The sequence below is a fragment of the Sus scrofa genome, chromosome 4 (genome assembly GCF_000003025.6).
Source record: "Sus scrofa isolate TJ Tabasco breed Duroc chromosome 4, Sscrofa11.1, whole genome shotgun sequence".
In the NCBI taxonomy this organism is placed as follows: domain Eukaryota; kingdom Metazoa; phylum Chordata; class Mammalia; order Artiodactyla; family Suidae; genus Sus; species Sus scrofa.
This window is the reverse complement of record NC_010446.5, coordinates 58,884,008-58,910,061: the sequence shown is the minus strand read 5'-3', so window position 1 is coordinate 58,910,061 and position 26,054 is coordinate 58,884,008. Positions and strand designations below refer to the sequence as shown.

Here is a 26,054-nt window from a genome sequence, read left to right as displayed (position 1 = left end):
GGGAGCCAATAAAATTAAAAAAAAAAAAAACCAGCTAGGAATACCATATTGATGGATATGAAAAGAGCACTGGGAAAGTTTGGTGAATTTTCTTGTAAGGAAGCACATCCGTTTATCATTTTAGTCTTTGACTATAAATAAAGTCTTTCCTCAATCAAATTTAAAACTGAGACATGGTGTGTTAGAAAGACAATAAAATTGAAAAAGAAAGTGACAAACATTGTGTTCCTATAAAGCTAATTAGTTTAAGTGGTGTGGAGAAGTCATTAGGAGGGTATCATAATTATCTTTATGGTGAAGGGATTTCGCTGAGTGTCATATAGAGGAGTTTGCTTTAGAGTTAAATGGAAGAGCTATCTAGGAGTTAACTCCAGGAAATTAAATCTACTTTTTGTATTCATTAAATTCTTCTTTACAGTTTAAAGAGAAAGCATTTATTTTGATCTAACAGAGTCTCCTTTTTAATTCCCTGAGAATTATGGGAAATATTATTCTTTAGTCTTTGAACCTTTATGTATTGATTAACACTGCATTTAGGCTAATGGGTGAATCTGCCAACTGACTTTTTTTTCTTTCTTTCTTTCTTTCTTTTTTTATGAAAGTCCCTTTAAGTTTTTGATCCTAGAAAAGATGTGGATACTTGACCCAGTTGCTAATGAGGAGTTGTATAATCTCCAGTATCCTATAGCTCAAAATAGCAGGATGCAATATAAAAAGTCCATCATAAAAGGCACTATTGGAATGCTTTTTTGTCTTCACAGGCAATACACACAAAAATAGGACTTTCTAAGAAAGTCAGAAGCTGGTCTCCTGCAGGCACACGAAGCCATCAAAGTCAAAGTGGGTAAGGTGAGGCGCTTGGACAGTGTGGTCAAGAGGCTGAAAGAAAATCCAGGATCTACAGGGAGGGAAGCGTTGGAAAGAGCAACCTCTGTCATCAGAGCAGGTCTGCAGCAGCCACATGGGGACCTGCAGAATCTGCGTGGAGCAGGGCTCTGTGAGAGGAGCCTGTGTACCCCAAATTGTGAGCTTCACCAGAATGGGAATCCGTCCTAGCCTGACGAAAGGGAATTTCATGTTCCAGGTAGATGATTAGAGGCTCAAAATAGAAAACGTGAATCTTTTCAGGCTTTGAGGTAGATGCTGAGAAAAGTCAGCATCTTTGGGAGAACCATAAAAACAAAACTAAGTTGCTTCCACACACAGATATTTTGCAGAAAATGTGTAATGTCTTTTGGATATAGACTTTATATCTTAGCTTTTTCCTTGATATTGCAAATCTTTTTTAGGAAAAAAATAATAAAGCTTGAAATAAAGAACGTATTGTATAATGCTATTGAACAGTTCAAATTGATATTTTGTCTAGAATTGTACCATTCTGTAAAAAAAAGTAATTGAAGAGATATCAAAGTATTTCATAAATACTAGTATTTATATAATTTAGACAAGATAGTAACAAAAGAATATATTTCATAGCATAAATAAGTAAACAATTATTGCTTATAATCTGAGGTACATAATATTCACATAATATTGAAACTCTATAGTTAAAAGTCCATGTTTGCTGAGGTTTGTTTTTTCCACGTAAGTAAATAGTATGAAGCTATGAGCATTAGTTATCATTATTATTACTTTTGAGTTATTGTTTGACTAAAGTGTGTGGCGTGATACTTTTATGAACCAAAAATTTTAATGAAGTCATTGTGTACATAATAGACAGCCATCGTCAACCCCTTAATTTTTCCTTCCACTATTCACAGCATTGCCAGATACGTGTTTCTGGATAAAACCCCCTAGAGGTCTCCTGCAAATTCTTTTTCAATACAACCAGATCATTGCAGATAATTGTATTACACAGTGTATCGATCCAAAATCGTTGTGCACCGGAAACATCTGAAAAAACATGATTATAGCTTTCTGTTTATTGTTCGTACATCATATAAGCAGGCTTTTGTGTGAATCACCTGTAAAAAAGGCAAGGTGGAAACATCAGAGAAATTACCTCTTTACAAGAATCTATTGATCACTTTAAATCAAAGAAGTATGTTTGACATAAGATTACCTGCCAGTTTGAACATTAGGTACACTATGTTATAGCCTGGGGCAGTTGTAAGTCTGACAAAGGGATTGTAAATAAAGCATGCAGCTGCGAGTGCCTCTGGCTTGGGATCAACTCCGGCTCAAGTCCAAGGCATAGGTAAACTTAAAATAATTTACCCCTTTTTAACTAGCACATAATGAATTACAGTAGACTCTTAGGAGAACCGTGAGGCATAAATCTCTTAGTCATTTTGAAATGGCCAACCTCATAGAAAATTCACAACACACAGAGTTGATAAAAGGTCTTTTTTGTGTATGTGTCACAATTTGACTTGAGCAGTCGTGAAGTCAATCTATTTGCACAAGTAGGATCTTCAAGAGACTTCCTGAAACATTCTTATATCCATAATTGTTTGTATAGAGCTTGATTGCTCAAAGTTCATTTATCTTAAACACTATTAAACCTCTCAATTTCAATGTCTCAAAATTCTCCTCAAACTATTTTAAAAGTTTCTATGTGGATTTATTTTCATAAGAAGTATTGTTGTGAAAAGCAAAAAGCATAAAAAATGAAATATTGTACTTTATGCAACTGCATTAACAATGTTAAAAATATGTCACTATAACAATATTGTTTTCATTGATTACATCTTCCTACTGGTCAAGAGCAGGAAGGCTAAAACACCTTTACATATTTTTAAGCTTGAAGGATTTTTTTTTTTTTTAATTTTGAAAGCAAACTTATTGTAAGTTCTTTATTGGATTTTCTCCCCCACACTTGAACATGTGTTGAACTTATTAAACATTTAACTCATTTGTTCAGAGAGATTTCGATGTATTTGGAATTTAATAAAGATGAGCTCTGGGTGATGCATTCTTCCTTGTTAAATATTTAGCTGTTTGTGTTAGCTCTGTGGTTTCCTGAGGCACAAATTTAAACTGTTAATATATAGCAGGTTTAGGCTATAAAAATAGTTGATGCTGTAATTTCTTCTGGGGCAAAACTGGTCATTTCGAATACTTGCAAGAAAACAAAGCAAACATGCATATATATATTATTAAAATATAAGTGCTCCGTTGCTCAAAATCTATAAATAAGTATCTGATAATTAGATATTCTTAGATCTAATTTATATGGGAGACATCATTCAACTTCAAAGATGAGTGATAAATACAGAATATTTATACAGAGTTTCTTCTTTATGAGGTTCCCCTGTAAAAGATATCTCTGATGTAAGACTGTAATACCTTAGTTTCCAAGTTTTATGGAAGCTTAATATAAACACCATTTTTGGGACATAAAATGAGAACTATTAAAAGGGAAGATGCTTTTTTTAATAAAAAATATGACCTTCTCCATTTTTATTTATATTGATTTGGAGATCCTAAAAGTATTTCTTTTTTTTCCTTCATTTGGACTGTAAGACTGAAATGACTTTTTTTCATAAAATACCACAATCTTTAATGCAATGGATTGTATATCCAGTTATATTTAAGAATACCTCCAAAAAAAGGTACTATATAACATAATATATATAAGTATATATCCAAACATATGATTAAAAATAAAATGAAAAACCTGATAACATTTACAGTTGATGATGTTTGGGGCAATCGAAGAGACAAAAACCAGATAAACACTTTTATAAAGGAAAACTATTTGAAAAAAAATACAGATATATATCTCTAGGAATACCGTCAACAAAGAACAAAGGAAAAATGTCTTTGTCTTAAATCACTTATTTTTTGAGAGCTTCAAGCATACTGCCTAAGTCTGCTTTGGTCTAATGAAAGAGTGCCATCTATTGGGTGACCTTGAAGAAGTGTTTAAATTTCATAAATATTACACGTGAAAATAAATCAGTGCAAGAGCTATCGTTCTGGCATAATTTATAACATATCAGTCTTTGTCTTTTTGAATATATATACATGTACCCAAGGCCTATGCTAAAGAAAGAACAAGAAAATTACATATTAACTTTATTATTTTATAGTACTCTATGTAGCAGAAGTCTCACAAATAAACTCAGGGAATTGTTGCCTGATTAAGATATCCAATTTTTGAATTCAAATGTTTTATAAACTTGAGGTTACTGACACACATCTTGTATTTCTCCATACATACCTGTGTTTACTTGTGCTTTGAATAAAGGAATCTGGAGATATGAATGCATGATCTTGGATTTTGACGAGAAGGATCTGTTTAAATCGGCCTCAAAATTGCATTGCATAAAATTTAAACTGAAAACAAAAAGAAAAAAAAAAAACACATTAACTTGGAGTTTTAAAAGGCAATGTTCTTGTTTTATCTTTCAGCCCAAGAACTTGCCAGTCAAGATGAAAAACTTCTTCTAATGGAATCCAGCTTGAAAGCTACTCAAGAGCCTCTAACTGAGCAAATAGCAGAAACAGTTCGCCAAGAACAGAACAGTAGAAAACCCCAGGCAGAGCTGAAGACAGTGACAGAAGGGATTATTGCTTCTGAAGAAGAAAAAAATGATTACAAGTGAGTTGTTTTTCAGTATTTCAGAAAGTTTTACTTTACAAACTGCAATCAAGTCAGTCCTTTTTGACTTTAGTTGCTAAATATTTAGTTCTCTCTGTCTTGCAAAAGGTTATATGGAAATATACTAGCTTGTTCAATACATTGTTGGCTCCAAAATAGATAAACTTTAAATTTGCAACATTTCTTAACTGAAATGGCACATGTTAGAAATAGTAACTGTTCTATTCCAGATTCTAAATAATGAGGGGATGGTCAACTTTCTTGTTAACTATCAAGAAATGTTCAAGGTAGGATTCAAGGGAAAGAATGCACAGTGTTTCTCTAGCACCTATCTGCCAATAGCATTCTCATCTTTCTCCTTTTGGAGTCCAAAGGTTACATATGGCTCTTGTTGCCTTTCTTTTTTTTTTGTTAAAGTAGCAGCTCTAAGCAAGACACTATTAAATTGAGAGACATTTAGAGTCGAAATTTTTGATCAGACTCTTGAAGCATGTATGAAACTAGGAAGAAAAGTAATAAAGATCTATGTTGTTTTGCAACATTCATGAAAATTGTACTTAGTGAACTAATTAGTGTTTAATTTCTATTATCATCTAAATCTTTATGTAATCTCTGTAATGTTTTCAGATTTTATCATTTACTTTTCCAATAAATGTTTGTTTCTTTTTCTGACTGTTCTGATAACTAAGTATTCTATCGTCTTTGCCTTTGGCTTGTTTTTCTTAGCCTGTTTTTTTTAAAGTAATTCCAAAAGTAGCATAACTCAGATGAATCTCTCTCTCCTTCTCTGTCAAGAATTACACTTTACTCACTGAACTTTGGTTAAATTGATTAACTGTAGTTAGCTAAAGCACACACATCTAAACTTGCCCCCTCCACCACCCCCGGTTACTCATACCTTTGAACACAGTCCTGAGGTCAAAACTAAAATTTGTATTTGATATTTACTGATTTTTGGAATTCAAATTCTAAACTTATGCTTCTTACTGCATATCTTGATATATTTATACAGAAGATTTCAAAATATTATCATTAAAATTATTTTTTCATTTATAGTTTATAAAGCATATTAAAATGTAAAGGTAACTTTTTGAAATATATTTATGAGTAATTTATTTTTGTTTTAATCCAATGATTTAATACTACAAGGCACTAAAAAGAATTATAAAATCTAGGATGACATTTTATGTGTTTCTAAATAAAATTAAACACTCAGATAACCCCTGTTTGCCATTAACATACCTTTAGTCAAATGCCAGAACTCCGACAACAAAAAAGCCACATTTAGCAAATATTAAAAGGTAGAAATTGGCACCAGGGTTAAAAGCATATTGGGCAAAGTTTCTTTGGGAATGGCTATAGTAACGTGCTATTGTTATAAATATTATTGTATTTTAGAAAGCAAATTATATTAGGGAAATAATATGCTTAAGATATATTTGGAGAAATAGAAATATATAAAAATGGTTGTGAATGCTAATATAAAAATAATGATAGTGTTTGATGTTAACTTACAGTTATTAAAATAATGCCAATATTTTTTTCTACAGTTAAACATTAGTATAATGGAGCATTATTTAGTACATCCACCAAAAAATATCATTTTTGATCTGAAAATTGGCATGTAAAAATCTGCTTTCAATCTTGAATTTTATAAGTTAACCAGACAGTGATTCATCCAGTTATATTATAATGAACAGTCAAACTTAAGTTCTAATATACTTGATATATTTATCTGTCTTATTTTCCAATACAGCTTGATCATGAAATTAAATATGATATTCTCTTTTAATGTGGAATTGCTGGCAAGGTATACAGATATCATCTAAGAGGGTATTTCAAATTGTAACAGTACTTTTTGAAGTTTAACTATTTGCAATGATTTTTAACAATTAAATATCTTAGAAATACATTAGAAATAGTATCAAGACATAAGAAAATAATGTTAACTTTTAAAGAGACTGATAAATGATCATAATTGAAACAATGATGGAGTCTTAGGATAAAGTAAGTTTATCTTTCTTTTCAAATATAGCCTCAACATGCATTGTCACAGGTTTTGCTTATAAGCTAGATATATATGTCTACATGTTTTCTATGATATATGAAAAATATACTATTAATTACATGTCAAAAAAATTAAATCCTTTTTGGCCTAGCGAACAAAAATTTGTTTGTTTATTTTTATTTTTTTTCTTTTTTACCCAGTCAATCGACAGGTGGCATGAATTGATCAAATGTACCAATTGATTTCGTTTGAGGCAGTGCCAGACACCATGGTGTTCCCCAGTCAGAAGAAAGAAAGGCCACTTGGGTGCCATAAGGCATGAAAGCATTATAGTTAGTTTCCTTAACCAGTCATCTTTTTATTTGGAAAAGTCTTTGGATTTTGACTAGGAGATGCAAAAATGAAATGTATGGAGCATAAAGTGAAGGTCAAAGACTTGGGTTATTTCTAGAGTTTGCAGTCACAGTAGATTTTTCCTGCAGAAAGCAGAGGATCTTGCTAGAACAATACCTCCTGGGACTTCTCCCAGAGAAGAGAAAGTCATTTCTGAAATTATGAGATTTTTTAATTTTATGAAAATTAAAAAAAATGGAAAACCTCAAACAAGATTTTTAAAATGTGCTTAGAATAAGTTATAAAAACAACAACAAGAATGTATATTTTAAGGGATCTACTACAGATTGAAATATTTGTCAGGGTCTTACATTTATCTTTCTGATAGTGCTCATGTATCCAAGTGACTTTTCAATAAGTAATTATCTCTTTTATTCATTTACTTTGGAATAGTGATTCCAGATTAGCCAGGTCCCCATATCCCAAAATCTATTACTAGGTTAAGTCATTTCTTAACCGAAGATGAAACAGTTAAAAAAGAAGCATGCAAAAAGTCTGGCGATCAAAAATATGTTTTTAACATTAAAAAGTGACCTGAAAGTTAGTGGTTCCATAAAGCTGAATTTTTAAAGAACACATAGGATTTAGATTTTATTTTTCCCCTCCTCTTTTTGAACGAACTGTAGAGAACCACACCATATACTCAGTATAAGCGTGTTACACTTGAAAGATTTGCTCTGAATGTCCAGTGGGAACCTGGGAATCGTAATAATTTGTAGTATCGATTGAGTGAAGCTATGCAGCTGGGGCCTCCGGTGAATAGACAGGAATAGACATTTTATTGATTAACTTTTACAGTCATATTTTCAAGACTCGGCTGCAACATAATTTTCACTTCCCAGCTTTGTGTTGCTGCATCATGAAACTTGGATTCTTCTCTCTTAACGTTTACCCACTTGAGGAAAAAAGTATGAAAGTATGGACATGTCTTGCAAGGGTTGTGAGCTACGGAGATGCAAAACTTTCTGGAAAATGATTTCTCTCAAGTGCTATTCTACCACAAACAGTAGAAAGGAACTAACTGGTTATGACAGTTTTTGGAAATGTCATTATGGCAACTATTTGGTAATTAAATTTCATATTTTCCTCATTTTTTTTCATGTTTAGGAATCTTAGCTTTCCTACCCTAACTTCATGCATGCAACTATTAAAATGAATTGTCTTGTGATGGCTTTGTTTTTAATTACTTATACTTTACATCTTATTTAATGTGAACTGCAGAAGAAAAATTATTATAATAATAGGCTATAATTCAGTCTGAAATGAAAGCTGTTAAGTACTAAATCATTTTGACCAATAATTTCTAAGTATGAAAATGTGAATATATACCTATTGGACATCTGTGATATTTCTCCAGTCCTGCAAAAGTCTTTAAATTATTTAGGCAAAAGAATGTTGTATTTGCACAGGTGAAAATATTGCACATTTTCTGTATATAATCATATGCTTATTTATCTCAAGTTCGTCAGGCTTTGCATTTTTGCCTGTTGGAGTAAATTGCAGATTTTATACTCTTGTTTACATACATGGAAAGCATTTCACTCTAATTTTATGTAAGAGTTGATGACAGATTAGATTAGATTGGATTTGAAAATGGGATTAAAAGGATGATGTCAATTCTCTTTAAAATTCACATCTCTATTTCTTTTATTTATGACTTTGAAAAATGTAATGTTAGAATAAATTGATCCAAAGATAAAATTATGGAGCTTCATGTGATTATATCCAGAAGGCATGAAATATAATTATATTAGACCAAAAATTTAGCACAAGTTTTAATAGTTGTGTAAGAAATTTCATATTCCAAAATATTTGTCATATATAATTTTAGGAATTTATTTTTGTTCAAGTTCATTAATGATTAATGTGGAATTTTGGTTCTAAAATTTGTAGGTTTGATTTAAGTAGTATGAAAAGCATTTTAGGCTTCTAACTTAAGTTCCTCTTAATCAAAAAACAAAAACAAAAAACAAAAAAACTGAGTAAAGCATTCCACTTAGTAGTGAGAGTGTGAAACTGTTTTCCTCTTTACATTGAATATTAATTTTTGATATTCAACAAGTTTAAAGCTTAGCTTCTGTTGATTTTTAAAGATACAAATATTGAGACTTTGATTTTTCTTCCATGTGGCATTAATTTATTCTGGTAAAAGACTTATAACTACTTTTAGTGCAAATAGACAGTGCTTGTTGAAGTTCCACAGTTATCACAATTAATAGTAATAATATTAACATTAATGTGTTTGAAGATTTTTCAGGTACTCACATATATGTAACCATATATTTTCTTCTAATGTAACAGATCTGTGTTTATAATGCAAAGGTATTCGAATAAAGTATCTAGGAATTAATTCTTTCCTGCTTCACATTTAAAGAATGAATCAAATCATGTATAAAGAATACAGCTGATTTTTATAATGTGTGTAGGTCTAATAAGACTCTTTCCTGCATAATCAAGTATGTATTTTAAAATTATTTACAAAATAAGGAATGCAATTAAGAGAGATCTTATAATAAACATAAAATAGAAAAAGTCTGAATTGAGATTGATTTCAACATAATCTTGTAGAGGAATCCCCACTTATTGATCAATTTTAAAGCCCATGCATAGCACTTAGAAAGATAAAGTAAGCAAGGTCAGATAATCAAAGCATTTAAATAGTAAAAACAGCAACTGCCACTGTAGACTGCTAAAATAAATCCATAATACAAATTGCTTTAGCAAAAAGTGGATGAGCAGCTGATCTTCCTATTGAACTCTGATACTGTTCAGTGACCACACTGGGAAAAGGACTGGGAGAAATGCCTTGCAGATCAATATTGAGTGAGATGTAGCAGGGATTCATTTTGAACATGAAAGCATTACAGGTGTGAGAGTATAGACATCTTCAGGAGATGTCATCCAGTGGAGATTGTTTAATACAGTTAAAAAATGCCATCTATGCCTGATATTGCCAAACCACAGTCACAGAAATGCCCTCTTAACTGTTTCAAGAAATTGTTTGAATGCAGTTTAAAACAGCTCTCGACCTAAAAGTAGAGTAAGTTGGCTTTATGCTAAAATAGTGGTACAATTAATTACCAAAGAAATTAATATCTCACTATAAATATAGTCTACAGAAACTCATGTCACTAATTCATATTTGGGATATCAAATCATTATGTGATAGTGCTCTCCAGTCCTGTCCAGAGGTATAAAAGTTGTAGACTAAGGGATGGAAGAGACTGTGGAATTTTATGGCAACGGAGTACTTTTTGGAGTACTCTTGTTGTGAGTACCTTTTTGAAGCTTGTTGCAATTTGGGGGTCTTATTTTTAATGAGTATTTGAATTCTATTGGCTAATTATATTCTTGGCTCTAGTGAATACTGGGCATTTTCAGTATATAGATATATGACCAGCAAAATTGTTTCACTAACTTAACTACTTTTCTTATAAAATTTGAGTTTAACTTCTACTTAATGAGATATCTTCCTGGCTATAATGAAGTTTTGTGGGAAACTGAATGTGCATTAGCATAAGTACATGCAGTTTTATTGCATTCTGGAATAAAGTGGTTCTTCAGCCAAAGTGGACAACAATGCAATTGAATTACCCCTTACCTTTTCTCTGGTTCCCATAGGTGTCATCCTTAAGTCATTTTCTGTTTTCATAACTTCTAAATTCATCCTCAAGCTCATTACATGAATAGTATTGTATCTTGATAAGTATACCAATATGATTTTCCAACCAGGTATTTCTGGTGAATATTGTCACAGTTTCCCAGTAATCTGAATGTAGTATTTAGAGATTTATGATATTACGAATTGAGATTTTGCTTAATTTACAAAAAAAATTCAATATCAAACCTCTCGATTAAATGATATAAAATGTTGGCATAGAGAAGAAAGAATTAAGATGATGACTGGTTACATGTAAGACAGAATTTCCATATCAAAATGAAATATAAAAATCAGACTGGGCCTGAAAAGTTGTATAACTTAGGCTTGGGTTTTTTTTTTTTTATTTCCATTCCTTTCTTACCATAATGAATAGTTATTTACAACTATTGTAGCCCCCATGTTTGCTATATGAATTGCTGATAGCAGCGATTTTAATGGTAAAATTGTGGAACAATATTCATAGTTGTCAGAAAAAGGTCATTCTATTTGCATTCATTAGGAAGCTGGAAGACTGCAATGTGTGTTTCCTTTGGGATGTTGCAGCTATCGATTTATATACAGCTGTAGGAAAAATTAATTAGGATTATATTTCACTTATTACTGCAGGCAGTGTAATAAGAAAGAAAACCATTTTTTTTTTTTGTTAGAAAGTTGAACAGAAAAACCTAACTGGAATCATTGTTTCTTAAATCACAACTACTTTATCACATAATTTTTCTTTTATAATCTGGTTAAAGGCTTAGTGCATTTATGGAAATTTAATTAGCACTTTGAAAAATGAGTGTTTTAGTACATATCCTATAATAATAATGATAATTCAAATTAAGCCAAAGAGACATTTCCCCTTGCTAATTGAACCTTTCCTCTCTCTAAGCTAAGTCAATGTGTATTTGTCTACTGTGAGTTTGCAGGTACTAGGAAGCTATTGCCAAAAGAGTTAAATCAAAAAGTAAACAGGGACCAAGTACAGGAGAATTCTCAAGGTGAAGTAACTGATTCCAGAAATGAGAGTTTCAGAAGTATAACAAGAGATGCATTCTCTTAATTTTTATATTTTCAGTCTAAAATATTTATAATTCATTTCTTTTGAGAATTTAATACTTCAGATAAACTGGAATATGTCACATTGATGATATTCTGTTAGTGTGATGATAATGGATTTCAGATTGTTTTAAAAATTATATTTGGTTTCTTTCTATGAACACCATGCATAGACTAAGTGGAAAAATATTGAATTCAGTTTTCCACATTGTTTATATGTGACACATGTTTGAGATTAATCAAATTGTAGTCACTTCTAATTAACAGCAGAGAATAATTTCGAAATGGGGCAGAACCAGATGACAAAAGATAGTTTGTGTGTGTTCAAGACATACTTTATGAATGGAAACACATGCTTATTGTGACATTTCTAACTTGAAAATTTTATTAACTCATCTATTTTCTTTTAGATATGCCACATTTTAAGAGAAGCCCACTGGCTGGCCTCTGGTGGACACTTAGACGTAGAATTAGCATTTAGGGAAAAACAAAATCAAAGAGCAGCCATTCAATGCCCCTATAAAATCTAAAACTAATGTACAGTATTAAAATCCATTGGCATTATTGGAAGTTCTCGATTTTATGAAAGGAGCAGAGGTCAACTGCAAAACTGGGTACAAATACAGTCTTCTTGTCTACATTTTATAGATTAGATATTGTTTAAAATATTAATGACTAGGATTGAAAATGCATTACTTCCCTCTCAAAAACTTAACATAATTTTTCTTAGCTCTGACCATAAAGACCTATTCCTTAACATACCTGGCAGAATGTAAATTGGGTAAATATTTTGTCCTGGGTTCCTTCACTTCCCCTCTTGAAGGGAAGGTTTTTATCTTGAGTAATAGCGAACTTTGCCTTTCCAGAGTGATAGGCAATATTTTCCACTGTGGCACACTTTGTATTCTGTTGAAAAAATTATATGAGGTAATTATACTGTGATTCACTGCAAGTTCTTGGCCTTTGTAGTAAACTTAGCATTTCCAGTTTGTTTTCAGTGTAAACTGTATTAGAGTAATAATTAGGGAACTCAGAATTTTTATAAAATTCTGAAGGTCTAGGACTAAAATTTTGAATTACTTTCTTAACTAAAGTGAAATGATCCAAACTATATTTCTTAGGAATATTTATTAATCAGACTATATATTGGTCCACAATTGGCTAAAAAGCTCTTTAGGTTTTGGAGAGAACATTTGGATGTCTAGAAAGGCAGGTTGAAACCACATTATGGGCAGTCTCTATGCTAGTTTTGGGAATTTATAATTTACTTGTAAGTAATGGGAATATAATGAAGAGCTATGAATAGTCAAGTGCAAGTGATCACACCAATGTTTGAGAAGCAATAGTCTGAATCTCTCACTCTTTTAATATGTCACCTGGCTAATTCCTACTCATCCTTAAAAATTGGTGTCATAGGCCACCACCTCCTGTGGCTGCCTCCTCACTCATCCCAGACTGAATCACGTGACATACTCCATTGCCTCCAGGGCACCCAATGCATACTCTACTATAGTAAGCATCTCATCTTATCATATGTATTAGGATACTAGAATTGGCCCATTTCCCCCACTGAAACACTGTGTTCATGATTATCTTCCTGGGTCATTATAGGCATGGCCATCTTTTAACTAACTTTGGATAAATTAGTAGTGGATGAAAGGAATGAACTTAGCTGTGAGCCTGGTTCAACGGCTCTTCCATGACCAAGTGAAACATGCTGAATCACTGGCCTGACTTTTAGCATATATTGAAAATATCAAAAGAAATCTTGATTTTTTTTCTAAGTGTAGCACCAAATCTTTAGCATCTAGTTTATGTGTATTTCAGACATCCTCTTCAAAGCTAAGAGAAATGGCTTTGGAAAATGGAAGCTTTATTGAAGTAGATGGGTGTTGGGGGAGATGTTAGATTGCAAATGTTTATAAAAAAAAAAGTATGTAGTACACAAAAGGTGCCCACACTATTGCTTTAAATATTGATGGTGCTGTCGTCTGAATATATGCCTCCCTAAATTCTTACCCCCAAAGCGATGGTATTAATAAGTGTGGGCCTTTGGGTGATTATGTCATGGGACTTGAGCTTCAGTGAATGGAGTTGGTGCCCTTATAAACGAGACCTGAGAAAGTTCCCTTACCCTTTCCACCCCATGAAAACACAGCAAAAACAACAGCTGTGTGTAAAGGAGGAGGAAGGCTTTCACCAGACACAGCTATCTGCTGGTAACTTCATCTTTGATTTTCTAACCTACGGGGCTTTGAGAAATAAATTTTTGTCCTTTATAAACCACCTAGTTTATGGTGAAACATACTAAGACAAGTGGGAGAAAGGAAAGAATAAGAGGAAGTAGAATAGTTGATTAAAAGGAGTGAGAAAGGACATTGTTCTCATGCGATGCAGACTTGAATTTGAGGATAGACAGAGGATATGGAGAAAATGGACAAGGAGAATGCAAGAATGAAAGTGGGCAATTGATAGGGCAAGGAATCAGAAGCTATAGCAGACTTTATGAAGCGTAGAGATAGACACCTACAAGGGTCTCCTTTACATCTGAGAAAATGTATGGGTGGGCGACAGGTAAAGATGTCAGGAAAACTTGAAGGCATGTCAGGAAAATGAGAAATGGTTTTTGAAACAAAATCATCTGACAGAATGAGTATGGCAGGGATTTAGAGGACTGTGAACAGGACTGTTAAGAACTAGTAAAACCATTGAGCATTGAGTGGAAAATGAGAAGACAGCATATACTAATATGTGCTTAAGGGAATTAGACTCACAAGAGAAAATACCAAGTTAGTTCATTCAACAACAATTTCTCTTAAGTCCTGCTTTGTGCTTAATGCTGATTCTTGGTATAAACAGCAAACAAAACAACTAAACCCCTGAACTCTGAGAGGTTACATTCTAATGGGGAGCCAGGTAACAAAAAAGAAAAAAAAATGACAAATTATACACTATAAGTTACATTTTTCATGGATTTTATAATCTTCTTTATCATATTAAAAAAGATGTAGCTATTAGAAATATGAAAGTACTTGAAGGCTATAGCTTCTTCCAGTTCTGAGAACACTTTTCCCCCAAGAATCCATCCCTTTGGGTTTTGTGATTTAGCTGCTTTCTGATACCTGGAAAAGGGAATGTTTTAATGCTTAATTATGATAAAAGCCCTGAGAACTTTATGGCAATGACTGACAAAGTATGACAATACTCACCCAAATCACATTTTCACTTTTACGTGGAGGCATCTTGTATTTTTTTTCTCTTCTTTTAATTTTGATGCAACTCTAAAATCTGTCCCAGGTTTTTTTTCCTTTGACACTCCTCTTTACTACAGATCGCAGGGCTTCACTTACAGAGATGAATTCAAAGAGTTGGAGCCTCTGGGCTACCTCACAGAAGTGTCAAGGATTTCCTCTTCTCTGTTGCTTTTCCTGCTCCTGGTAAAGTTAATTTAATTTTCATGTTAAAATTATTCTGCTCTTTATCATTGTTGCCACTGAATCGCTCTAGTTTCCTGGAGGCCTGAGCCATCTTCCTTACATTCCGTTCATAAAACTAATAAACCAGAGATAGATTCAAGCCAGTGGTGACTGCCCTGTGTCTGAATTATTCTTGATTTGAATTAAGGCAACACATAAGCCAAGGCTAGTATACTGTTGTTAACTAGACATCCCAAGAGAGCTCAGAAGATTTCACTCAGGAAACAATTAATTTAATATTTTAAAGAGAAATTGTAAAATAATGAAACGATGATAAATATAGACCTTAGAACTGCTTTGGACTATCCTATTACAGTCAGCAGCAATGTTTCTATGACATAGTGCCTAATGTTACCCATCTACTGAAACCATGCTTTAGGTTGTTACTACACCTATGCTGACGGGAAGACATTGTTTTTACATCTCTATTTTTTGTGTAACTAAAGACCTTCATCCAGAGCATCACAAATGACTTGCTTCTACAAAATAGAGGATGGAATCTAGAAGAATGAGTGAGCAAAATGTCCACTGTTTACTGCTATGTAAACTTGAAAAGGTGTAATGAGGAGAAATTCTTGTGGTGTCCAACAGAATATCCAAGTGTGGAAAGAAGAAATACATTCACAACTCTTAGATAATTGAGTACATGCATTTATTAGGTGAAGCTCTACCTAATCTAAGCCTGAACTAAGATAAAATTTTTCAAAAATCACAAATGAGAGTTGAAAATAGCATGATAATTATAGAGTACTTCACAATGATTGAGCACTCAGTATGTACTAGGCACTGTACTGATCATTTTACGTTCTTTGTTTCCTTTAGTCCTCATATCAACTGATTAAAATTAATATTATTGCTATCACTTTCATGTAAGGAAGTTGAGGAATGTAGAGATTAAAGAATTTGCCAGTATATCCATTTCTGAGATTTAACCTCCTGTGACCTTGGATTTTATATTTTTAAACATTAAATAAACAATATCAAATTAAGTATACAAATATGCAGTGAAGAAAAATGTAAGAGTTCCTGTCATGGCACAGTGGAAATGAATCTGACTAGGAACCATAAGATTGTGGGTTTGATGCCTGGCCTCGCTCAGTGTGCTAAGGATCCAACATTGCCGTGAGCTGTGATGTAGTTCCCAGACATAGCTTGTATTCTGTGTTGCTGTGGCTGTGATGTAGGCTGGCAGCTGTAGCTCTGATTCAACCCCTAGTCTGGGAACCTCCATAACTGCAGCTCTAAAAAGCAAAAAAAAAAAAAAAGAAAGAAAAGAAATAAAAAAAAAAAGAAAAATATAGTTGTTGGTTGGAGAAGATATAGATCTGCTTAAATGGTAGTTCTGGAATCAGAGAGCTCTTTGTGGCATCTGTGGACTATACCAATAAGCAGACAATATCGCTACAATTATAACTTCTAAATGCAATGAGAAACAAACAGGGAAAATACCATAAAAATAAACTTTAAACATAAATAGGAAACTTTTATCATGTATATTATAAATTTCTAAAAATATAGTATTCCAGACAAAAGCCTTAACAACAGATTAACCAATCCTGGCCAATGAACTAGAATATGATCCAATTTAACATGTCTCAAAATGTAATGATGGAGTAGTTCCATTTTCTTAAGATATTTCCAAAAAATAACTATTACTTCACACACACAAATATGTACAACTGCAGTAATGTAATTTTAATCATGATATGAATGTTATTGTAGAAACTCAGGAATATGAATTTTTTCTTGACACCGGAAATGAGGTTTTACATATAGTTATTAGATGCTTAGCAGAGTTGAGACTCTATGATACTTTAAGAAAAATTCAGAATATTCACCCTCCAAAGGATGTCTGATTTTCTTAATGGGTGAATGACATTCACAAACATATTTTTGAAATATGAAATCTATATTAATGCATTCATTTGCTAAATCTAAAAAGGATTTGGAAGGACCTGAAGTTAAAGCACTTTTTTTTCAATATAAATAAATGACAACACAACAAGAAGAACAAGGCAACAACACCATGATTCTAGGAGGTATCTAGCTATGAAAAACACTGCAATTATGCATTTGGCATCAGGAAATTCATACTTGACCTAGAATCCAGTGGAATTTTACTCGAGAGAGGACACCCAGAGTAAACTTGGAATATTGAGATGGAAAGGACTATGAGAAAAAAAGGGAGACTCAGCCCATTCCACCATGCTGGCAAAAGCAGCCACTTTTTGCGGTAGCAATGGGAACACAACCAATTTTGGGAAAAGGTAGTAACCCCACTGGCAAAAAAAGAAATTAGAGATGAACTTTAAAGGGCCAGAATAATGGTGTCCAATGATCAACCGTCATTGTTTTAGAGAAAACAAGTAGACAGGGCTTTCATTTCTTAAAATCTAGATAGAACAGTGTTACCTTTATGACCTGACAAGTCTGGGTTTGTTTGCTTGTCTAAAAACCTTTTCAGGAAAATTTGTTCTTGTTCTCAAGTTATTTTCTTGAACAAATATACATTGTTCGCCTAGATGTATTTTCCTCCTATCATATTAGTGAAGCTTTCTGGCCTAATGTTGTAAACAACTTTTTTTTTTTTTTTTTTTTTTTTTTGAGAAACAAAAAGAAATTCCTGAAATCTCCTCTTAGGAATGAATGGATTTTCAGGATAGCTCCCCTGCTCTCTGACCTTCAGGATGTGTCCTGCTGAGTGAGCATATTAGTTATCTTCTATGGCAAAAAGAAGACACTTTGGGAGGGCACTACTTTCCATGGAACAGCTTTTATTTTTTCCTTTGATGCATCTGGACATCTAACTCTACTTTTAAATTCAACTGTGTACCTCCAGACAAGCAAAGGTGCCACAAAGGTACCCAGAGTTAAAGGGAACTTATACTAGTATTTAAGAAATATATAGGCACAGCAAGAAGAAAAAGAATGAACAAGGTTAAAAAAGTGAAAGATGCCCATTTGAATTTGTACTGTATTTTTAGTCTCATACATACATTGCAATTTTAATTGTATATTGTCTTGGTAGAAAATTAATAATATATCAAGTATTGAGGTTTGCAGGGCATTTCCATCCTTTTTTATATTTTATTTTATTTTATTTTATTATTTTGTCTTTTGTCCTTTTTAGGGCTGCATATGGCAGCATATGGAGGTTCCCAGACTAGGGGTCCAATCGGAGCTGTAGCCACTGGCCTACGCCAGAGCCACAGCAATGCCAGATCCAAGCCATGTCTGTGACCTACATTGCAGCTCACCACAAAGCCAGATCCTCAACCCACTGAGCGAGGCCAGGAATCGAACCCACAACCTCATGATTCCTAGTTGGATTTGTTTTTGCTGTGCCACGACTGGAACTCCCTTTTCTTTCTTTTTTTTTTTTTTTTGCAATTATGAAGGGATTAAAATAGATGAAATTTGTGAACCACCCCCAGTCTAGTGACAGACTTTTGATTAGAACACTGAGTTTCTGACAAACCTTAAAGACCTTCCAATTAGGAATTCCATGAAAAGAAATCCAAGTATTATACAAACGTCTTTACTGAAAGACTCTATATTTACACCTCATATGGCTTAGTATGAGCCTCAGGGTTGAGGTTCAGTAGATAAGCAATGAGAATGTAAAGAGCAAAACAATTCTTACCTTTAGGTGAATATCTCAAATACGGTGTTCTGCGCTTGAGGTTAAAGTAAGATTTTTGCACGTGCAAGAAATAAATTCTACTTAGGTAAAATGTAGTGTATTATTTTCCGCCTTATAATTAATAAGTGGCCCTGAAGAATCAAAATCACTGAGTAGTATGATAAAGCACTTGTTAATGGAGATATATTTATCCAAAGAAATATTTATTTTCTGAAATGAAACCTCTTCAGCTAAATTGTATCACATAGTCAATCTTCACCCCACCCTCACCCCCTCCTGACTTTTAAATAATAGACCATATAAATTACACAGTAACTGCTTAAAGCTGAGCTTTACTGCCCTCAGGAGAAATGTTGCTTTATACTAGAGAAGCACTTTTAGAAGTTGAGGCTGGAACATTCTTAGTCAAATCCAACTGCTCATGTAGGAAATAGACAAAAGACATTCTTTTCCATAGCAATACAAAAGTTATTTTTCAAGGATTTTTTTACTGGATATCATTGTAAACAGCATGTCTGGCTAAACTCCACATACAATTCAATTTGGCTTGTAAGAAATATTTTACATTAATATATTGAGTTAATTACCATTTTTTTCTTTAAAAATAATAGAGAACTTGAATAATAGAGAAGCTTCTCATAATTGGAGTCAGAGACAACCTAGGTCTGAATCCATATAAGCTATCATCACGTTGAACCAATTACTTCAAAGACTCAGTATTTTCATCTGTAATTTGGAGATAATAATATCTTCCTCATAGGGATGTTATGAGAAAGCAGACAATTTTGTAGAGGGCAAGCATTGTGCCTGACACAGTCGTGGTTCTCAATTATTGGCAGACATTATCAAATTAGAAATAAGGGTTCTTTTTCATCATATAAAAAGATGTTACAAGTTTTCTAATAGCAAAATCTCCACCATTAACCTCTGCATTGGGACCTGATGGATACAAGACTAAATGGATTAATGTATTTAGAGGATATTGCCCTTATTTATGTGTTGATAAATGGATATAAAGTAGCCTCTGGCAACCACCAAATGAAGATGATTTTTTGGATGAGTTTCAGCCGCATGTGGGTTATTGCCTGGTATCAGCTCTCAAGAAAACAAAGGCTTTTCCTCCAAAGCCCAGCAGCATCGTATTTGCAATATTATTAATCACTTTAGAGGGAAGAAAAATCTGGTTCTCTTCGAATTGTCTAGAAGTATTCCCATTAAACTTGCAGTCTCTTCAAATTTAGTTTTTTGCAAACTATGTCTGATATAGTTTTAACATAACCCTTGTAAGAAGAAAGAGATTGATTAATTTGCTGCTGACAAGAGTTCACATTCCTTTTGTTTTTCTCAGAGGATGCATCTGCTTCCTATTCTGAACATGGTTCTACTTACAATCTAATTGTGCTACGCTACACTTCTCTGTTATTTTTGGAGGCTGAGCCTACGTTTAGGCCAATCATCGAAGAGTTTAGGAGGAGAAGACTTGGAATTTGAAGGCTAAACAGATTCATGCAACTCTCTCTATATGTAGCTGCAGTTATACACTTTAGGCTTGTCGTCAGAATTTCCTGAGATGGGTCAGCATTATTGTCTCTATATAAGGTGTAATATTTGTTATCTAATGTTAAGTGGTTGAATGATGTAAACATTTCCTTTAGTTTCAAATTTAGCTTGACTCCTTTAATTGGACCTAAAATATTTTGTCCAGATGTATAAATAGAGAATTTGAAGAAAAAAATTATTTAGTATCCATGAAACATGAGAAACTTTAAAGAGAATATTACATGTGTAAAAGCTACATTCAAAGATCCCCTCTTCACATTAACTTCATGAACTTAAGTTTTGTTGCAATGTCATTCCAGTCCCTAGAAAACCATCACAGCAGTACCAAATTTAATAATACATATATTCCATCATACATTAAAGTTAGAAGGTTTTGTGAGATCAAACTTTTGGAAGCATCTGTATTATTTGAGCTTGTGCATGGGATTTCTGATTTTTCTCTCCAGACATCAAACCTTTAATTAGGAGCTTACCTGATTGCTTCGTCTACTTACCTTAGGAAAACCTTACTGCAAAGTGTAGTATGAGAGACAAATCTTACCTCCCAACAAAATCATCAACCTAAAAATTACAAAGGACAAAATTGTTCAAACTCATCTTGTCAAGTGCCCTCTTCTGAATATTGACCTAATCTATTATATTTGTAGAATTATTGATAATATGCTAAATACGCAAACACTGAACATTTATTCAAATAAGTACCTGCCATGTTCTACAATAATGTTGTTGGAAACTTTCCTACACCAGAAATGCAATCTCAATGGCATCATTTTACAGTTGAACAGAAGCCCTCAGAGAGATGATTTTAACTTAGCTGAGGTCCCATAGCTGATAAGCTGCAGGTTGGAATTTTATTTTATTTTTTTTTCATTTTTAAAGTTTCATTGAAGTTCATTTGGTTTACAATGTTGTGATAATTTCTGCTGTACCACAGTGATTCAGTTATACATATACACATATGCATTCTTTTTCAGATTCTTTTCTCCATATAGGCTTATCACAGATTATTGGGTAGAATTCCCTTTCTAACTTCAAGGCCAGTATTTATTCCGTTATACTATGTTTAACTCTTATAACTGTAGGATATACTAGAATTTTGGAAAAAATACTGTGTTTTCTTCATCAGTCTTGGTCCTTCCCCAGCTCAGTTTTTAAAACCAATGATCTGTTTATGTAGAAGCTTCTCCAAAGGCAGGGACAATGTCTGCTATCCCTCTATGTATGCTCAGTATCTAGTACAATATTCTATATGAGTCATCATCCAATAAGTGTTGACTCAGACAGAGATCATCCCTTAAACTAATTATAAGAGAAACCTGATTGTTGTCCCCACAGAACAAGTCTAATTTTCTTAGAAATAGAAACGCTCATTCAATCTATTGTGAGGTTTCCTGTTTCTTATTTTAATGTGTTAGTTTTCTTTTTTATTTCTTTTAACTATCAAACCAGGAGATTCTTTGGCAAAATATATTGAACTTACCTTAAGAAAAATTGATATTAGCCATGAAATTTTTCCCGTGATCATGTTAACAATATTGCATTTCTTTCTTTGTATTTAGACATTAAATTGAGGATATATTAATTAAGCTACAGTAAAACTTGTGGCAACATGATGAATAATCACAAATGTTTATACTTTGCACTCTACTATTCTATACCATGTGGTATCAAATGTACTGGAGTCTACAAGAGGAAAACTGGAGTCTACAGTAAATTTTACAGAGAAAAAGCTAAGGGTGACAATTGACAAAGTAATCTTCACTTTTACAAAATATACTCATGATATAAATCCTCTATAATAATACTTTAATAAATACCTAAGGGGATTTTAACCCTGTTCAGTCTAACATTTACTTGAGATATCATAGCTTGTGATGCTTAGAAAGTAATTCAGTTCATTTATGAACTTCTAGGTGCAAATGAATTTCATTTTGTTTAAGCAACAATAGAAAATCTTATGGTGTGTAGAGATTGGATTTTTCTGTAAATTAGCTATATCCCTAAAAGTAGCTCATTCAAAATATTTTATTCTCATAGAAGTTGCCCATATAAATATGGTTGTATCTTTTATCTAATTATATATACAGATATCTCTCACACACACACACACACACACACACACACACACACACACACACACACACAAATGTATATGCTGGGTTGATGACATCATCCCAACACCCTATTCAAATAAGGACCAAAAAACAATTCTTTCCTGACAGTTTACATCAAACTGTAAAGAAAGACACAAAATAAAATTATCAATTTCCACTTGTGATGAGTTTTGTAAAGGGAAAAGCAGATTGTGCAATTATTTCACATGGAAAATTAGCTTAAACCTCAGTCTGAGATTCTCTTTTAGTTAGGAAATTTCAAAAATGGTTTGGTTGGCAAGCCAAGAAGTGTCTTGTGACTTCAGGTAGTATTTTGTAACCTGCTAAAGCACACATTCTTTTTTATGTGGGGATTGTTTAGGGGTTACTGTCACACATCCCTGACAAATTTTTAGATATTAAAAAAAATAAACCATATAATATCACAACTTAAAAATTATAAAAATAACTTTACAATCTTTCCATTTCTTTCAATAGAAAAAGAAAGGTAAGCCTTTTGATTAATATCTATTTTCTGATAGGCTGATCAAATTCATCCAAAACAAAATCTAAATAACCATGTAAATACTTAAATTTATCAGTTTACCATAACTCAAATTAGAAAACTTCAGAGCTCTGAATTTTAAATTATTGTCAATGTCATCAGTTAAATGTAAACACATCCTGTGGAAGGTCTGCTAGAGAAGATTTCCATCATCCTATATTTTACATACATGGAATTTAATAGGAAGTTTTGTGATGTATTTATGATCAGTATGTAAACAAGAAAAAAAGAAATTTGAGAAAAAAAAACTACCCATTGAAAGTTAAAATGTGTTAATAACTTAAATTTCATAACAACATCATTTATCAACTGCAAAATGCCAGGCTTTGTGATGAAACTTGCCATATTAGAGTTAGTAGATATTTTTCCATTATGTTTCTTATAATCTTAATCTATAAATCATACATCACGAAATAATTCTATATGAATTTAGCAGTGCTTTTTAAATATCCATCTCATGTTCTGTTAACTTCAATAAATGCAAAATGCAGATCTGTTTGTCTACTCAGTGCATAATACTTGAAAATAGCTACTTTCAGTTACTATCTGGTGAATAAATAAATGAATAGATGAATAAAATGAAAGGTGGGCTAACACACTAAAAATGGATTATTTCTCTTTTATCAATGAATCTCAAAATTGGGTACGATTTATTGCATAATTCTCATATGCAATACAAGAGGCATTGAACTTAGCTTGGAGTAATATGTCATTGGATATGAATAAATTTAAAATGTTAATCTTTTCATGGTGGATTATAGTTCATTACCAAATGTCCCTTTTTTTTCTGTTGCCTTCTTCTAAGTTTGCTTTTTATGAAATTAAATGTTCTGCTCACGAGTGTTCACTATTTTTCCCATCCTATCACTCAAAACTATCTGTATCTTTGTAATTAACATGTCTTTTATAAGCATCAAAACTTTGAGTTTTATTTTATTTATTATGACAATGTTTGTCTTTTATTTGTGGTATTGAATCCACTCACCAATAATGGTCAATGTATTTCCGTTTGTATCAGTCAACCTACTTGACCTACAGTCAACCTCATCTATTTTACTCTCTTTCTTGTCCAGTTCCTTGTCTTCATTTATGTAACACAAGGTATTATAAAATTTTTTCTTTTCCCTCTATTAATATGTTAATTATTATTATTTTAATATTTAATATTTAATGTCTGTTATTATTATTTTAATATTTACTGTAAACATTATGCATTTATAACCCATTGTTTGCAAATATTTTTACTGTTTTGCTAATAATGCTAGTGCCTCAGAATACTTTAACTCTACTTCCTTTCTATGTTTTGTATTACTGAGATCAGAGGTTTTTGGATTTTTGTTTCCTTTATATTTTATATTTTAAACTCCAGGAGATAGTATCATCATTGCTCTGTAGAGTCAATATTTATTGTATCCTATACTGCAGCATTTCCTTTGGGGATTATTTTTTAGCCTAAAGATTTTTTTTTTAACATTTATTTTAATGATAATCTATTAGTGATTTATTTTAGCTGTAATTTTTCTGAATGTGTCTTTATTTTGCCCTAAGTTTTAAACCATTCTCTTTGGATGTATAATGTTATGTTAGTGATTTTTTCAACTCAGTACTTTAAATATATCATTTATTTTTTCTGGCTTCTGTTGTTTTTGGTGAGAGGTCAGCTCTCAGTCTTATCATTTCTCATCTTTGGCTTTTTCTCTTTTTTGTCTTTATGTTTCAGTAATTTGACTATGGTAGGCATGATTATTTTTTAATTTATTCTACTTATCTATGGGGTACTTATCTTTCCTCAGTTTTGAAAAATCTTCAAATATTGATTTTGCTTCATTTTCTATTTCCTCACTTTGGAGACATCCTTAACATACATGTTAGACTAATTGGCTCAGTCACTTACAGGTCTTACTCTCTCATCTCTATTTTTCATTTTTTCTCTCTGTTTTCAGTTTACATATTTTTATTGACCCATCTTCAAATCTAAAAACCCTGACTTCTATTTTATCCTAATTGTTGTTAAATCCATATAGTGAGGTTTAAATTTCATTAATTAGATTTTCAGTTCTAGAATTCACTTTGGTTATTTTTCTAGATTCTACTTAATTGGTGAAATTCTCCATCTTTAATTTTTTTTTCTGTCTCATCATCTCTATTTTTGAATATACCAATCACTATTTTAAAATCCTTTCAGATAATCTCAATATCTTTACCTCTTGTTATTTCTCTTATTCTTTGGTTATTTGGTCTCATTTCTTGTCATTTTTATTGAGTGATAAGACTTGTAAATTACTTATCATTTTCATTGAATGGATATATTTTATTTTACAAAAGCATATAGCTCCAAATCATGTTAATTTCCTTCAGAGAGGAACTATCCTTTCCTCTAGCAGGCAGGTAGATATGGGAGCCATCAGCTTAATTAAATCAAAGTTACACTGATTCAAAACTGGACCACCATTTGGAATGGCTCTGTTTATCTTTGGTTTGCCCCATTTTTGAGGCATAGCCTTCTAGGGATTTCAGATGAGAATCCACCGTTTTCAATATAGCCTCTCTTGCAAAGTGATTTGAACTTTAATGTTCAGTATTTTGAAAATATCAGATAACCTGCTTTGCTTTTCAGAGGTTTTGGTTTGGATTTTTAACCTTATATCACATACAGTTTGGGAATTTGGGCAACTCTTTTGATGGAGAATCAAGCTATTAACTTAAAATTCTTCAAGTACTGAGATGTTATGATTTTTTTTTTTTCATTCTAAAACAGTGAAAAGCTTTACTGTTTTCTCTACCCTCACCAACAGAAGCCCTCAACTTGGATTTCTGCTTTTTTTGCCTACAGTGAAAATCACTGACTTTTCAACCACTGGTCAACTAACCTTTGCACAATTCAGTCCAAAAAGAAGGATAAAAATAATATTAATTTGTGAGTTTATGGGTTGATTTCCATTTCTTTGCAATTTCAAAATTTGGAATGATAAAGACCAACATGTTTCAGGATACTGTAAACCAGAGCAGTGTCCCCTCCAACTACTCATTAATAAAAGAAGAAATATTGATAAGAAAATGCAACTTTT

At 32.4% G+C, this 26,054-nt stretch overlaps 2 long non-coding RNA genes across 12 annotated transcripts in view; one reads left to right on the top strand and one right to left on the bottom strand.

The window, feature by feature from the left end:
- On the bottom strand, positions 1,905-16,209 carry LOC106510044. The gene is made up of 3 exons (XR_001308175.2): positions 12,412-16,209; positions 4,166-4,281; positions 1,905-1,964 (listed from the first exon to the last, which is right to left on the bottom strand). It is a non-coding gene; the product is annotated as an uncharacterized LOC106510044 (long non-coding RNA).
- LOC106510043 overlaps positions 4,302-26,054 on the top strand; it is a 77,631-nt gene continuing 55,878 nt past the window's right edge. For 7 of the 11 annotated variants that reach the window (XR_002343249.1, XR_002343250.1, XR_002343251.1 and 4 more), the window contains exon 1: positions 4,302-4,546. This is a non-coding gene — a long non-coding RNA (uncharacterized LOC106510043). The remainder of the gene's footprint in view (positions 4,547-26,054) is intronic. The other 4 variants (XR_002343252.1, XR_002343253.1, XR_002343245.1 and 1 more) reach the window with 2 other exon arrangements.